The 17,617-nt window shown below is 48.4% G+C and overlaps 1 protein-coding gene across 1 annotated transcript in view; it reads left to right on the top strand.

The window, feature by feature from the left end:
- Window positions 1-268: 268 nt before the first annotated feature.
- The window catches only part of RIN2 (Ras and Rab interactor 2), a 252,710-nt gene continuing 235,361 nt past the window's right edge, over window positions 269-17,617 (top strand). The window contains exon 1 of the mRNA XM_025399242.1: window positions 269-598. The gene's annotated coding sequence lies outside the window, so the exon portion shown is untranslated. The remainder of the gene's footprint in view (window positions 599-17,617) is intronic.

Genomic DNA, 17,617 nt, shown 5'->3' on the forward strand with positions numbered 1-17,617 from the left:
CTGTCAGCAATTAATTCCCAAAGGTGAGGTCCTCGTGGGAGGTGGGAAAACCCAGCGAATCACCAGGGACGCGCCTGATTCCGAAAGGGCTGGATGCTGGCGGGGAACCGGCCCCGCGGCTCTCGCGTCCCCGCCTGCCTGCGAGGCCTTCTGTGGGGTTACAGAGGGCTCCCAGCACCGATCCAAACCGCGTTCCAGGCGGGGTGGGCGGGCCCCCGGCCAGCGAGGCCGAAGCAAAACAACCCGCCCAGGCGTCCAGAGCGTGTCCAACCGTGGAGAACCTGCCCCGGGACCAAGAGGCGCAGCCAGCTCAGGCCTCTGGAGTGGGGCCTTTCCAGCCCCAGCGACAGATCCCGGGATCTGTAGTTGGGCGGAGGGGCTCGTTATGGGAAAGGGGTGCGTGCGCGTTTGTGCTAAAACAAGAAAGGCAAGAATCTCCGACAACAAAACTCTGGTCCTCGCCTGGCCGGGGAGCGCAGAAGACGGGGGCGGCGGCGTCAAGGCGGGTCAGGGGCCGGTCCAGCCAAGTTTGCTCCGGCTTAGATAAACTTTCTGATGGCAGTTTTTCCTGGTTGCAGCGTGGGTTCCTTGTAACCGGGTAAGCGTAGCGGGTGGTTGTCAGGAGGGGCTGGGGCTTGCGGTAAGAGGGAGTGGAGGGATGGGCCGGACCTGGGGTCGCGCAGGCGCCTTGGTCGCTGCCTCCGATCCGATCACCCCCGCCCCATCCCCTCTGCGAGCTCTGGAAGGTGGCTGGGGGAGGGGGATGGCTCCCTACTGCCGAGGGACGGCCCGAGGCAAACACAAAGCCCTTCCCTCCCCTCCTCCTCTTTCCTCTCCTCTCCCCTCCCCTCCCCTCCTTTCTCCCCCTTCCTCCTCTTCCTCCTCCTCCTCTTGCTCCTCCCGGGCGGTGAAACCCAGCCCCGCGCTCATCTTTGGGGCCACCGGTCTCCCCCGCCTCCGGGACCTGCGGGGAGGGCCCGCGCGAGGTAAGGGGCGGTGGCAGCGGAGACCCCACCCCCTGTGCCCGCACCCAGAGCCCGGAGAGGCTCCGGGCACGGGCGGGGCTCTCTGGGGTTCCAGACGCGGGTGCTACTGCGCGCACCCTCTCCCCACTCCGGAGGGGACTTGGGGAAGACAGCCAGAGCGCGTCCTCGGGGATCGTGGGGCGGAAGCGGGGAGGGGGATCAGGGAGTGGGGACAAGGGGCAGGGTGACATTCCGGAGCGCGAGGTGGCCGCTGGTCCCGGCAGGGTCACCGGGTGTCCTCAGCTGACCTGTGCGGGGCTGGGGTGAGGGGCAGCTGGAGGGCACTATGGCTCGAGGTGCGGGTGTGCGTGCGTGTGCAAGGGACGGAGTTTGGTAGGGACCTTTGTGGAGTTCTACCTGCAGGACTGCCTGTGGGGTATCAAGTGCTCCCTGCGCCTGAGCGCGCGGGCTAGACCCGGTGTCGCACAGTTTTGATCTCCAGCGCGGACCCCACTGGTGCGTCCAGCCAGTGTGCGGGGCAGATGCTCCGACCGGAGATTTCCTCCCCCGGGTGGAAAAGCAGGAGGGTTGTTGTGTTGTGTCCAGGCAGGGGACACTTGGGCTGTTGCGGTGATTGATGGCTGCACAGCGGGCGGAGGAGGAGCCCCGGATTCCTGCCGGGAAGGGACGGGGCCACTTTCCCACTTTGAGGCCTCCCCGCCCCCTTCTGGGCTTGGCCTCCACCCTTGGCCTGGGCTCCCACGGGCTCCGCGTCCACCCACCGGCGGTGGCGCGCCCCTCGACGGAGCGGGGACAGCAGGATTTGCAGAAGTTCAGCTTTAAAGCCTGTGATATGTTGCCAAGAAATACAGGGCAAGATCGGTCCCCTGGGCCCTGAGAGGCGCCTCTCTTCTCAGAGCTCTCAAATCCCTGGAGTTTTCCTAATTCCGCAGCGTAGCCGCACTTCCTTGCGCGGTTTTGGGCACATTGGGGTTTCTTAGGAACACGGTGTCATCAGTAAGGAAACATCAGAGTACTCTTCGACCAAAAGGACTGTAAATACCGAAGCAAAAAGAAATACTTGCTAGGAGTGCAAAGGGTTTACTGGGAAAAAAGAAACACACAGGGCAGCACTCCATCATTAAGATAAATAGTATTTTAATACGATCTTTTTAACAAAACCAAATTGAATGTAAAAAATTCATGATAAGCAAAAATCAACATTTTAAATAAAGGTGGGTGTTGTTAGAACCCTGCTTCATAGGCCGGGTGCAGTGGCTCACACCTGTAATCCTAGCACTTAGGGAGGCTGAGGTGGGCAGATCACTTGAGGTCAGTAGTTCAAGACCAGTCTGGCCAACATGGTGAAACTCCATCTCTACTAAAAATGCAAAAATTAGCTGGGTATGGTGACACGTGCCTGTGGTCCCAGCTACTCGGGAGGCTGAGGTAGGAGAATCATTTGAACCCAGGAGGCAGAGGTTGCAGCGAGCGGACATTGTGCCACTCCACTCAGCCTGGGTGACAGAGTGAAACTCTCTCTCAAAACAAAACAAAACAAAACAAAAAACACTGCTTTATTGTTCAATGAGAACAGTCATATCCAGTCTCCCCCCGCCCCCCAGCCTTCCCATTTGTCTGTTCCCTTGCCTGGTGGTTTGAGAGTTGACAGTGGCACGCAACAGATTGAGCAACTCTGGCTTCAGATGTAGTCATGTTCACTGACTGCAGAGCTTTTATGAACTTTTTACCTAATTCAAATATGGGAGGATGTTGTCGTAAGTGGATATAGAGGTGCTGATTTTCCTTTTTGCCTCAGGTTCTAATATTGCCTCTGGAATACCCAAAGTGTGCGCTCCCATGCTTTGGCACCTCTGGAGAGAGCATCACAAGCTAGGGATTGGTAGGGTCCTGGGACAGCGAAGGGCCCTTGCTTTTGGAACTTGGGAAGAAGGTTGTTGACAGGAGCTTTTGGGTTTGGAGACTTTCAATAGTTGGAGGCTGGAGACATGGGGAAAACCAATCTGCTATCAAGACGTCTCTTGTCTGGAAACATTCTCCTTCAGACAGTTCATCGGAGCAGAGGAGGAAACTGAAATAGCCCACACTTGACCTCTAGTGTAGGGCAGGTGGGAGGGAGCTTGACTCCCAGGATGGCTATGGCATGTGCTTATTTTTATTTTTATTTTTTGAGAGGGAGTCTTGCTCTGTCACCCAGGCTGGAGTGCAGTGGCCGGCTCTCAGCTCACTGCAAGCTCCGCCTCCTGGGTTCACGCCATTCTCCTGCCTCAGCCTCCCGAGTAGCTAGGACTACAGGCGCCCGCCACCTCGCCCGGCTAGTTTTTTGTATTTTTTTTTTTTAGTAGAGACGGGGTTTCACCATGTTAGCCAGGATGGTCTCTATCTCCTGACCTCGTGATCCGCCTCCCAAAGTGCTGGGGGCATGGGCCTCCCAAAGTGCTGGGGGCATGTGCTTATTTAAAGTTAACTTCACAGCAGCACTCTTATCCCCACCCAAGGTGCCCTGCCACATACCTTATCCAAAGTCAAGGGCCACTACCCACTTCAGGACTTCCACTTTCCAGAAAGAACCTCCTCGCTTAGCTAAATCCTCTTCCTCTGCTTGGAGGACACAGATGAATCAGGTATCACAGATGAAACACAGGGTATGCTACCCTGGGAGGTCCATGCTCATGTGACCCATTAATGGGAGGCCCATTCTTCACATACTCTCCGTGTTACAGTGTTTTGACCTTGTGCCCAACTCCCCTTGTACATCCAACCTTCCTAATGATCCTTCAAGAATCCTAATAGTTTCAGCAAGAAAGATTTCCCTGACCCCGTCCTGCTTTCCCTGGTAAGACACCCCCTCACCACCACCAGAATTCCTTGTGTGTGTGTGTGTGTGTGTGTGTGTGTATCACTTAAAGCAATGCAGTGGATCTCACTTGCCCACTGTCTGTAAGCCTCCTGGGGTTGAAAACCAGGCCATAGCCCTTAAGACCTACCAGTAGAGGAGGGGGTGTTGAATGAATGAATGAATGAGCAAAAGTATCCCTTTGTCAAGGCATTTGGAGGAGTTGCACAGCAAGAAATACACCCTCAGGACTGTAATGCCTCTGAAGAAAGCAGATAACATTTTTGTAGCACATTATAAAATGGCTTTACAGATAGTATCTCAGCCATTCCCACAACAGTAGTAGTCATTGCATTTTGTAGGTGAGGAAATGGAGGCCTAAAAGTAGTCTGTCATTCTGCCGCAGCACAGCGGACCTGCCCAGAGGCACGCTCCATGCAGTGTGTGTACAAAGCAGGATTCACCGAGTTGTGTTTTAGGATGCAGTCTTGCTAAACAATCACTAATGAGTTACAGTGATAAAATATGTTAGGGAAATGCTAATGTTAATCTGATTTTTATGGCAGGACTTTAAGGAGTCTTCATTATTATACCATATATTGGGACTCTCTAGAATGACACCACAGTATGGGATGTTTGCCAACTTTCTTTGGCCACAGAACACTCTTTCTCATGAAGCATCTTCTGGATCCATTGTTCCAAGGAATTCACCTTGGGAATTGTTCAGTTCTCCCAGAATCTTCTAATGTCCGGGTCAGCTTCCAAGGAATGTTGACTCCAAGTAATATGTGGTATTTTGGATAGTAAAAATGTGTATTCTGGACACTAGAAAAGCATAATAATCCACCCTTGTAAATTTAGAGTGGATTGTTGATCTGTGTATCCAATTAACTCAAGTAGCTTCCATGCATCCGATTAATATGAGTAGGTTCTTTGGGTTTGATCACATATGATCTGAGGGAACCCCAGCCTCTGGAGAGCACTGCCTTTTTGCTGCCCAGAAGCCTTCAGATCTCAACCAGCCTTCCCAACTCTGAGAATGTCCTCACACACAGCTCTGTAGATGGGGTGGTAACTTCAGGGTTCTTGTCCTGAGATCACTATTTCCTCTTGGCTAGTTACATCCATTGAGTGAGAAAGGACTCCTGCTCAGTGAATTTTCAGTTCTCTCACTTCCTCTCTCCCTGGGTGCTGGCCAAGTGAATTCTCTAGGGTGTCTAAGTGCGTGTGGACATTTACTTATGAAAAGATAGATCATTCTCTGGGTGTCTCAGACCTGGAACAGAGGCCTGCTAATAGCAATCCCTCCTCATAAGAGCTGCAGCCCCCTTTCGCAAACACCCACTGTTTGAAATGAGGTATTTTTAAATTAGAGTTTGCCTTCAATCTACTGTTAGAGCACCTTCCACGGACCAGTAACCTCAGCTATTGAGGCGTTATTGCAATTAAGGAGATGAAGTGGGGAAGTTGGAGTTAGAATTTCAGGGATTCAAAGGAGTATTGTGGGCTAATGGAGGAGCCTTTGGAAAGTGATCAAAGAGGCATGGCTGTGCAAATTTAACATTCATCTGCAGACATTTCTAGGTCTCCAATGCTGAGCAAATATATCTCAAGATTTGTTTCGTAGATTTTTCCAAAGCACAAAAAGTAAAAAGTCTCATTTAGAGATATGTATTAAACAGGGTGGTGTCACAGAAGTCAAGGGAAGGAGTGTTTTGAGAAAAATGGACCTATCAGATGGGGCGCGATGGGGAGTGACAAGGGGAGTTGAAGAAGAGACTAGAAGGCTGATGAGTCATTAGGCAAGCCATGGAGTTCAAGTGTGTGTGTGAGCATGCACATATCATCGTGCTGTGCGAACAAGGGAGAAGGTAGGGAGGAAATACTGAGTGTGATTTATTTATTTATTTATTTTGAGACAGAGTTTCTCTCTTATTGCCCAGGCTGGAGTGCAGTGGTGTGATCTCGGCTCACTGCAACCTCTGCCTCCCGGGTTCAAGCGATTCTCCTGCCTTAGCCTCCTGAGTAGCTGGGATTACAGGTGCCCGCCACCACACCTGGCTAATTTTTTGTATTTTTAGTAGAGACGGGGTTTCATCATGTTGGCCAGGCTGGTCTCAAACTCCTGACCTCAGGTGATCCACCCACCTCGGCCTCCCAAAATGCAGCGATTACAGGCGTGAGCCACTGTGCACAGGCCTAAGTGTGATCTTTAACCTGTTGAGTTTTAAAGTCCTGGCCAGGTGCAGTGGCTTATGCCTGTAATCCTAGCATTATGGGAGACTGAGGTGGGCAGGTCACTTGAGGTTAGGAGCTCAGGGCCAGCCTGACCAACATGGTGAAACCCCGTCTCTACTAAAAATACCAAAAAAATTAGCTGGACCTGGTGGCAGTCCCCTGTAGTCCTCGCTACTTCAGAGGCTAAGGCAGGAGAATCCCCTGAACCCAGGAGGCGGAGGTTGCAGTGAGCCAAGATCACTCCATTGCACTCCTGCCTGGGCAACAGAGACTCTGTCTCAAAAAATAAAAAATAAAAATAAAAATAAAAAAATACATATGTATATCAGCACAGAGAAGTGTGGAATGTCAGCTGAAAGTGTGAATAGAACCACACAAGTTAACACAGCCACTGGCAAAACCACTCAAGAGCATAATCACATAATGAATGAGTGAATGAATGAATGATTAAATGACACTGTTTTTTTGTAGCAGAAATGGTTTTTAAACTCACTAATGGTTAGATGAAAGTTTAAACACACCCATTTTGTAAAAGAGTCTAAGAAAATAAAATCGGATTTTTTTAAGGCTATCGGCATTCCAGCCTGTGTGAGATATCTTATTCTGGTCAAAAATCTTTGGTTGTAAGAACCTCCATTACTAACTTTGAATTACCCCAAAACTTGATGGTCCATGATTGAGAGCCCCTGATTCAGTTTGATGTAGGAAAGGCTATAAAGGTATGCTGGTTTGTTTTAAAAATCATCCTAAGAGTGATTTAAAAGACATTGCTGGGTTTTATAGTACCCAAATGAGAAACGGATCTGGGAGGTGTCCTAATTCCTACTATGAGTGTATATCTCATTTTTATTTGATGATGCCATTTGGCCATGGAGTATTAATACATAACCCCCCACTTGCTTCAAATTTTCAAAATCTGAGTCATTTTAAAAAGCAAATTTGGAAACATTTGTATTTTTAATGAGTGAAGTCTTTTTTTTTTAAGTAATTTAATCCAATAAATTGGATAAAGAGACTTTTTGTTTTTTATGTATCTGATTTTATTTGGTAGATCAGGAATTCAAAATTTAAAAAATAGCTAGTTTAAATAGTTAGCTGGATGAACTTTAGTTGTTAAGAAATTGTTAACAGATTTTTCCCAAATACTGAACTCTCCCATTGCATTTTAACTATGGCTTGATTATAAGAATACTTTTAAAACATGAATGGAGGCAGATGTCTGTCCTGTGTGGTAACTGAGGGCAGCTGCACTAGTCAGATTGCATGGAAACCTTTGAGTCTCGGAAAGTGAGCCAGGATCCCACACCAGGAGTTGAGTGCTGAGACCAGCCACCTTGTCTGTGCAGGACCTAGCAGTCCCGGTGTGTCTGACTTCAGCACACCCTTGTCCGGATAAGGGACGTGGAACCTAAACGCTCATCGTCTTGCTGTCCAGACTTTGTTTAAGTGCTGAATGTTTATCGCTTCAGTGATATACATTTTGTTATACAAAATCTTTAACCTTTTGCATCATCAAATGTTTGTGCTTTTTCTTAAAATTTCCTTAATGGCCCCTCTGCATAGAAAACCTTTCCACTTCCTCAATCAATTACCCAGCCTTTTATATTTTCTTCTAATGTTTCTGCTTTCAGTTTTTTAGATTACTACTTAAATTCATTTGGGATCATTTGGTAAGCGGTTTATAAAGTAGGAACAAAAGTTTATTCTTTTCTCCCCATAGTTTTCCCCCAGGTCTGGCATCATTTGGTGAATAAACCTGCCTTTCCCCAGCTCCATAATACAAACAAAGTATACTAGGAAGGGCAAGCCCCACTTCACTCTCTGCCCTTGTTTTTCTGTGTTTCTTTTTTTTTTTTTTTTTTTTGACAGAGTCTTGCTCTGTTGCCCAGGCAGAAGTGCAGTGGCATGATCTCAGCTCACTGCAACCTCTGCCTACCAGGTTGTATGTTTAGTAGAGACGGGGTTTCACCATGTTGGCCAGGCTGGTCTCGAACTCCTGACCTAAAGTGATCCGCCTGCCTCAGCCTCCCAAAATGCTGGGATTACAGGCGCGAGCCACCGTGCCCGGCCACTTTCTATGCTTTTATCTTCTCCCCCACCCCCAAATTTTTTTGGCAAATTCACTCATTAATTCTTCCAGTGAAATTGTATTCCGGCGTATTTGTTTGGAATTATATTAAGCCTAATTTGCGAAGATCAGAAAGAAAGTTTAGGATCCTCTTTTTCCGGGAAACCATGACACTGAATTAGAGCCAGTGGGCATTGATTGTATGTGTTCAGGCCACATGAGCACACTGATCCCTGGGGTGGCTGGTGAGGAAGGCACAAACCCAGATTGGACAAGACCAGCTTCTGGTTTCAGCTCTGCTGGGAGGTGTGGGATCTTGGCTGGCCCAAAGATTCATTTGCACTCATGTGTGCAGGCGCTCCTTTAAGATTCCAGGCCTAAAGGACCTCGCAGCCTAGCAGGGGATACTTAGATTGGGAAGGGCAGGACAGTGTGGTCAGTGCTTGACTCGAGAGACAGACATATTTGTGTTGAGTTTGAATTGGAAAACCCCTAATTCAAGTGCTTTGTTGCTGTCCTTTGCAATGGTTTTTCTCCTTGACAATTCAGGGATCCCACAAAGTCGGAGGCTTTTGTCTTTTTAGAAAAGGTATTTATCAGCCGGGCGCGGTGGCTCAAGCCTGTAATCCCAGCACTTTGGGAGGCCGAGACGGGCGGATCACGAGGTCAGGAGATCGAGACCATCCTGGCTAACACGGTGAAACCCCGTCTCTACTAAAAAATACAAAAAACTAGCCAGGCAAGGTGGCCGGCGCCTGTAGTCTCAGCTACTCGGGAGGCTGAGGCAGGAGAATGGCGTGAACCCGGGAGGTGGAGCTTGCAGTGAGCTGAGATCTGGCCACTGCACTCCAGCCTGGGTGACAGAGCGAGACTCTGTCTCAAAAAAGAAAAGGTATTTATCCCTCTTCCTTTTATGAAGTAAGCACAGGGACCCTGGGGGTGGGATGGGGTGGGTTTAGGAGATTCCTCTGGCTCTCTGCTAGACTAATGTTGCTGAAGGAAGGAGACTTCATCCTCATGGATGGCAAGACCCTTTGGAAGGTTTCATGGCTTTTGAGCAAAGGAGCCTACAGAGGGAGGGAGGGAAGGAGGGACAGCCAGTGGGACGGACTAGGCACAGATCGGGAGAATGGTCTTCCTAGGTTGACGAAGGTGCTTTATTAGGGTGGCTTCTTCAAAGCTTCTTATCCCCTCAGTCGGGTGAGGTCTGATGTATGAAGTGCCAGTCAGACAGCTCCCTGTCCCTCCCCCATGGTGGGAGCCCGCTCCTGGCCATCTGTCACGGGGAACCCACCCATCCTCTCTGTATTCCAGGATTCCTGCCTTAACAGATGGTGTGTGTTCCCTATGACAAACACTTTCTCTGGGCACATCTCATATCCCTGTTTTCCCTAATATTTGTAGCTAATGTCTTTCCCTAAACCATTTACAGGATGACCTTAGACTACATATATGATCTAAATAATACAAATAACCTACTACACTTTCGTGTTGGTTCAGGCAATCTCCCTGTTTTAAACTGTGCTTCCATGGGACCTTGGGATCAGAGGTAGAGTAATTTCAAAGAATGGGGCTAGGAAAGGGCAGATTCAAGGTTGGTTCCCAGGCTGCTTTCTATTCAAGGACAATGTGGTTGCATACAGAAGGGGTACTTCATCCTTTCCTGGGCATCAGAAAAGGATTCACAATGGAAGGGATGTCTAAGCTATGGTGGATGGAATCATCAGTGTTAACTAGTAACACATGGGTTCCAGGCAGGAGTGGTAAGTGCAAAGAGTGAGAAATAAGCTGGGTGTGGTGGCTCACACCTGTAATCCCAGCACTTTGGGAGGCTGAGGCAGGCGAATCACTTGAGGTCACGAGTTCGAAACCACCCTGGCCAATATGGTGAAACCCCATCTCTACTAAAAATGCAAAAATTAGCTGGGCGTCATGGCACACACCTGTAATCCCTGCTACTTGGGAGGTTGAGCCAGGAGAACCCAGGAGGTGGAGGTTGCAATGAACTGAGATCATGCCACTGCACTCCAGCCTGGGCAAAAGCATGAGACTCCATCTCAGAAAAAAAAAAAAAAAAAAAGAAAAGAAAAGAAAAAAAGAGTGAGAAACAAGAGAGGCTTGGAGCACCCAGGGAAGGAACGTGTAGTTTGTAGGGGCCAAGGGAAAAGTTCTCCTTCACCTGCTGAAGGTTTGCTGTAAAATCAACTCAGAAAAGGCAGGTTAATTGGGGAAAAGGCATACAGATTTACTTAAAGTGTATACAGAGGAGCCTTCAGAATGAAGACCCAAAAATACAGGGGAAGTTGTGTTTATGTTTAGGTTCAACAAATATGGACAGCCATGTAGAAATGTGATTGGACAAAGAGAGTCTGATTGAGTGCGAACAGACTGCTTGGGGAGACCCAGCAAGGCCTGTCTAGATTCCTCCTGGTCTCTCTGAGCAGATTCCTTTTTTCCAGGTATGGAGCCAGACCCTCTCTGGAATGCACTCATGACTACAGTTAGTCACAGCAGGTCAGACAGTTTCTTTATGGCCAGTTTTTACACAGAATGGTGGAGGGAAAGTTACAGCAGTACGTTTAGGTTTTGTGGCTGGCTCTGGGGAAAAGAGGTTATGGGTCCTATGACCCACTTTGAAGGAGAATTCTAGTTTCTCTGGCTAGCCTCAGGGAGGATGTGGCTGAGCGACCAGAGGGCAGAAGGTCAGAGAATGACTTTTGCTTCTGACGCCCTCATTTTGGGGTATTGTTTTCTGAGCTCCCACGAGTTCATTATGGCACCACTTAGAATGCGAAGCTCCTGGCCAGATGCAGTGGCTCACACCTGTAATCCCAACACTCTGCGGGGCCAAGGGGGGTGGATCACCTGAGATCAGGAGTTCAAGACTGGCCTGGCCAACATGGTAAAACCCCATCTGTACTAAAAATACAAAAATTAGTTGGGCGTGGTGGTGGGCGCCTGTAATCCCAGCTACTCAGGAGGCTAAGTTAGGAAAATCACTTGAACCTGGGAGGCGGAGGTTGCAGTGAGTGGAGATCATGCCATTGCACTCCAGCATGGGCAACAGAGCAAAACTCTGTCTCAAAAGAAAAAAAAAAAAATCAATGCAAGCCTCCTGCGAAACATGGAGAGAGACGGAGGATGTGACCCAGACCCTCTAAGGGCTTCAGTCCGGGGAGGCAGGCAAGAACTGTAACTGCGGGACAAGTGGAGGACAACTTAGGAGAGCGTCACGTCCCAATGATCCAGACTGTGTGTCATGATGGAGAAAGTCCATGAGGGAAACAGTATAGTCCACAAACAAATGCTTAGGTTCTGCCTGGTCTTGTTCCCTACGTTTTGATCTAAATAGAATCTCAGGCTCCTTGTCTATAACAGGAGATGAGGGAAGGTCTCAGACCAGGTTCCCTAGAAGCAGACCCTGAGGTGAGGATTCATGGAAAATAGATGAAGAAATATTCACAGGAAAAGAGGAGAGAGGGGAAAGGGGGCCAGAAAGCAAGGAAGCTGAGCAGCGGTGCAAACGGGAATGCTCTGTAGACAGTGTGGACCCCACAAGAGTAGCCAGATTGGAGGCCAGCTTACTGGAGACACTATACCCCTGCATCAATCAGACTAAGGGTTGCCCTAAGTGCTTCCAGCTCTCTATGCAGGCAGGCAAAGCAAGTCCCATAGAGAGCTGTCCTCTGACAGAGACCCAGGTGCTGGCTGTGGAGCGCAAATGTGAATGAAAATGGTTTAGGACTCTGAAGGCACAGGGACAGGGCATTGGCAGCATTTGCCAGACTGGGATACCTATTCTCATCCTCACACAGGCAGACAGGGTGGATTGTTATGAATAATTCATTGTCATTTCTTGTGACCTCCTGATCGTATGAGGAGCAGGAGTGTCTTACTGACATTACACAGCATGATGCCAAGTGTGGCTTACTGGCCCCTCAGAGGTTATGCTGACCCATCAGAAACCACCTGTCCTATACGTGCTTATTTCTCACACTTCTGGTGCTGACTTTTATGCCTTTAGACCTTATTGGAAATATTCAATATAATTACAAGATACATATATATATATATCCTTTTTGGAAATAGTTTGCTTTCTGTTTCTTTTCTTTTTTCTTTTTCTTTTTTTTTTTTTGAGACTGAGTCTTGCTCTGTCACCCAGGCTGGAGTGCAATGGCACACTCTCGGCTCACCGCAACCTCTGCCTCTTGGGTTCAAGTAATTCTCCTGCCTCAGCCTCCTGAGTAGCTGGGATTATAGGCGCCTGCCAACACACCCAGCTAATTTTTGTATTTTTAGTAGAGACAGGGTTTCACCATGTTGGCCAGGCTGGTCTTGAACTCCTGACCTCAGGTCATCCATGCGCCTTGGCCTCCCAAAGTGCTCTATTATTATTGGCTCTGAGTTCCTTAAAGGGTAAGTAATGAGTAGGATAGAGGACACTGAGAGCTTTGGGTCTAGGAGACCAGAGAATGTGAAGATATGAAGAAGAATCTCCTAACCAGGTCAGGGCACAGCAGCGCATACTGTCACCACCCAGGCTAGTAGTGTGTCAAATCCTTACTCAAATACACATGAGTATCTGAATGCATAGGCACCTTCCCACCTCCATCCTTTCTGTGCTGTCGTCATCATCATCGCCCCTCCACCTGTGGTAGGTTGCACAGGCCCTGCCAGTGAAGTGTAACAGGGTTGGATATGTAAATTACTTCAAGCTAGCAAATCACAAGAGATTTCAGAGATGAAGCACTTTGTTGTTACCAGGCGGCTGCAATTTAACATGAAGCTCCTACCAGTGACAAACCATGAGTAAGAATTCCATGTGTTTGCTATTCTGAGCATGCAGCAGCTGGAGTAATGGCTGAGAAAGCAGAATAACATGACAGGGCCATATGGAATCAGATACTTTAAATACTGTGTTTCAAGACCTCAGGAGGTAGATCATGATAAGGTCTAATTTGAACTGCTGATATAAGGTGGAAATCAACCTCTTTTAAAAGTTTTTTACTAAGGTATATTTCATTTAGCTTAAGAATCAATAAACCATAGGCCGGGCGCAGTGGCTCATGCTTGTAATCCCAGCACTTTGGGAGGCGTAGGCGGGTGGATCATGAGATCAGGAGATCAAGACCATCCTGGCCAACACGGTGAAACCCCCACTCTACTAAAAAGTACAAAAATTCAGCCGGGCGTGGTGGCAGGTGCCTGTAGTCCCAGCTGCTTGGGAGGCTGAAGCAGGAGAATGGCGTGAACCCAGGAGAAGGAGCTTGCAGTGAGCCGAGATCACGCCACTGCACTCCAGCCTGGGCGACAGAGTGAGACTCTCCGTCAAAAAAAAAAAAAAAAAATCAATAAACGATAACAATAATTATTGTAAGAGAAAAAGTTGTCAACCCTAAGAGCAAAAGAAAATGAACAGCAGAAAAGAAAAAGTGAATATTTTAGCTACACTTTCCTATAAGCCCATTTAAACCTCTTGGTTGTAGTTGGTCTTTAACATTCTGAGGAATTATTTCTATTTCTCATGGAAGATGGTGTAATGAAGGTATAAAAGGCTCCAGAGAAAGCTATGCTCAAGCTTTTTAGAGAGACAAAAAGAGCCTGGCATAAGAACCAAGACTTCATATTTCACAAGGATTATGATGCTTTTATAAAATAAATATTCCTGAAGCAAAGATAAAAAGTAATAAATTTAGCAAAATAGCTGTTGAAGGTTGACTGAGCTGAAGGAAGGATTATTTAATTTAACAGAACTGCCTTTGAGGAAAACAATGCTGGGTGAGTGCTGGAGAAATTGACCCAGCTATGATACCATTTGACTTCAAAATTGTTTACATGACATGTGAAAAGCCCAGTGCAGAGGCAAGGAGAAAGCCCTCTGACCCTTAAAGCATTTCCCGATCAGCCATTTAACAGAACCTCTCTGCAAATGAGCGTTTCTAAGGGGACACAATTCCCCTGCCCTCCGTCTGGAGGAGGAAATGTGAAATTTTGTTTTCCCTGCGGAGCTGCTTCCGCTCAGTCACCACCAAGTCCTGCAACCCATAGCTCTGCCCCTGGCCTCTGTCTCTCTTCCATCTCCTGCTGCCTCCTTCCCAGCAAGAATTCCATGTTTTCACGTATAACCTGTACGTGAAAAACAAAACAAAAACGTGTTTTTCCTCTGCTCTCGCAATAATCATCAACATGGAAGACTTCTGTGACCAAATGTGTGGGGGTTTTCCCCACACACCAAGCAGTCGACACCAGCTGTGCATCCTCCAGCTTAATTCCCACAGGGCGAGGGCTGAGTCTCGCGAGACCGCCCCTCTCCCGCCCCGCCCCGCCCCGCCCCGCCCCGACCTTCCCACAAGTCCCGGCCTCCAGATCTGCTGACCGACCGGCATCAAGCCGGGGTTCCCCCAGCCCCTTCTTCGAGTTCAATTAATTTGCTAGAGTAGCTCACAGAGCTCAAGGAAATATAAATATTTACTGGATTATTGTAAAGGACATTGCAAAAGATACAGATGAAGAGAAGCATAGGGGGAGGCCAGCTTCCAAGAAGCTTTCTGAACACAGGCCTTTGGCGTGTTTGTGGTAGCTTCATTACCAAGGTCTGCTTGGTCAAACCATTGGCCATTGGTGATCAACCTAACCTTCAGTCCCTCTCCCGTCCCTGCAAGTGAGACAGTGGCTCAAAGTCCCAGTCCTCTAATCCGGCCTTGGTCTTTCCCGTAACCAGGGACTGCCATCTGTCAATCCACTCATTAGCATGCAGAAACATCTTTGGAGAGTCTAAGGATTTTTGGAGTTGTATGGCAGGCGACAGGGTTAAAGACCAGGTATATGTTTCATAATATAACACATAACACCTCCTTTGCGTATTCCTCAATTCTCTTGCCTGGTCTCTCTCAGGGCACTCCCTGGGCTCAACCCCAACCCCTGCTGAAGCACACTTGCCCTGGGGTGTGCCTGCACCAGGCAGACGGACACGGCCAGGAAGACCACAGTCTCCTTAAGGGATTCACAGCTGTCGGTCTCGAGGGGTCCAGCTCCCTTTTCTTGGTCCATCCACACACCTCTTCAGCTCCATCTTCGACACACTTGTTTTTTAAAATTACATTTTTATATGTGTAGGAGTGAAGGAGAGTTCGGGGAACTAACACTTACTACTTTGGTATTTCCTTTTTTCTTCTCTCTGATCCTATCCTCTTTCATTTCATTAAAATGCTCTGACAGCAGCTTTTCTAAATTGCTTTCACAACCCACTAATGGGCTTTGAAAAATACATGCCCTGGATGATTATTCCACTCTGTCCCTCCCTTCTCAAGCCTCCTGCCTCCTCCTGCTCTCCTCGTTTTTTTGAGACAGGATCTTGCTCTGTTGCACAGAAACTAGAACTAATCCGCAGAACTTCCAGAACTCCCAAACCCCTCCCAAACACTACCAAGCCACCTGCATGCCGACCATAGGCTCCAGCTCCCTCCTGCTTCCGTGGATAGAACAGATGCGCACTCTCAGGTAATGCAGTCCACCCAGGCTTCCGTGGATAGAACAGATGCGCGCTCTCGGGTAATGTAGTCCACCCAGGCTTCCGTGGATAGAACAGATGGGCGCTCTCAGGTAATGCCGTCCACCCAGGCTTCCGGGGATAGAACAGATGCGCACTCTCAGGTACGCAGTCCACCCAGGCTTCCGTGGATAGAACAGATGCGCGCTCTCAGGTAATGCAGTCCACCCAGGCTTCCGTGGCTAGAACAGATGCGCACTCTCGGGTAATGCAGTCCACCCAGCCTTCCGTGGATAGAACAGATGCGCGCTCTTGGGTACGCAGTCCACCCAGGCTTCTCTCAGATACTCAAGGGCATTACAGCAGCAATTGTCCCGCTCTTTGCTGGGTCACCAGTTTCTCACCCTGTCTCCTGGGTCATTTCCATCCAGGTGCATTCGTACTGTAGTATGGCTCATCTTTAGAGAACCTTCTCTTGACTCCACATTTACTTCCAGCTCCCACCTCTTTCTCAGCTTTCATTCTACACAGAACTCTTTATGAGCGCGTCGGTGCTCACTGTCCCCAGATCCCTTCCTTCGCTTCTTCTGTTGTACCACTCTAGCCAGGATACTGCCCCAGAACTGATTTTGCCAAGGTCACCGATGACTCCCTCGTTTTTAAATCCAGTGGTCAGTCTTTGATCCCCATATGATGTGATTTTCTAGCAGCATCTGACATTAAACCAAGGGTGGGGCCCTTCTAAATGCAGGGCCCTGTGTGACTGAACAGTTTGGGTGTCACGAAGCCAGCCCTGGAACCATGCTGATCTTGGGTTTCATGTCACAAGAGACACGAGCTTCCACTGCCAAACACTCCAAGATCCCAAGCAATAATTCCAGCAGCTACAAGAGTCCCGGCACCGCCTGACCCAGACCTCTGTTCAGGACTTCACGTGGGCTGGCCTCATCTCAGAACCCTGACCAGCCTGTGAGATGATCACTTCGTGCGTCACCGCCGCGGTACGCATGAAGTCGTTTTATGCTTTTTTTTTTTTTTTCCAAATTATAGAAACTGAGGCACGGACAGATGGAGTGATTTGTCTGTAGTCACAAAGCTTGAAAGTGGGGAGCCACAATTCACTCCTGGTCTGTCAAACACCAGGACCTATACTTGTAGCAATGACTGTAATAACCTCAGAATGTATCTGTGTAGAAATACAGGCATGCATTAATATTCTAGGGTTGCTGTAACAAAATACCACAAACAAGATGGCTCGAAACAACAGAAATTTATTGTCTCACAGTTCTGGAAGCCAGAAGTCTGAAATCAAGGTGTCGGCAAGGTTGTGCTCCCTCTGAAGGTGATAGGGAAGGAGCTGTTCCAGGCCTCTCTCCCGGCTTCTGGAAGCCTCAAGCATACCTTAGCTTGTAGATGCATCCCGCCAGTCCTCCATGCTCACACAACATTCTCCCAGAGTGTCCTCACATGGTCCTCCAGGTTTCCCCTTTCCTGTTGGATTGGATCTCATCTGATGACCTCATCTAACTTAGTTAAATCTGCATAGACCCTATTTCCAAATAAGGTAATATCCAATGCTACTGGGGTGAGAACGCCAACATACCTCTTTGCAGGGACACAATTCAACCCGTAACTAGGTGTAAAATTAGAAACTGATCAAATATCCAGGAAGTGTGACCAGTGCATGCAATCAGAAAACAGAGTCAGGCATTCTCAGCAGTAAATATTTATTACAGGTCAAAGGGCCAGGTATAAGTTGCCTCCTTGCCTTGTTCTGCTGTTGTTGGGGAGGCCTTAGCACCTTCTGAGGTGGGTGAAAGCAGAGAATGGGAGCTGAAGGCTTAAAGAAAGGGCCAAGTGAGGTGGGTGTTCCAGAACTTTGGTTTGGTGGCGTGCTGTCTATGATTTCTGGCTGGTTTCTCTGATCTCTTGATGGTACTGCGGGGTGCCAGGTACATCTCTTTGGAGGTGTTGATGCTTAATGAACTGCAACTTCTCCT

This window comes from Theropithecus gelada, chromosome 10, assembly GCF_003255815.1.
Source record: "Theropithecus gelada isolate Dixy chromosome 10, Tgel_1.0, whole genome shotgun sequence".
NCBI classification, from domain to species: Eukaryota; Metazoa; Chordata; class Mammalia; order Primates; family Cercopithecidae; genus Theropithecus; species Theropithecus gelada.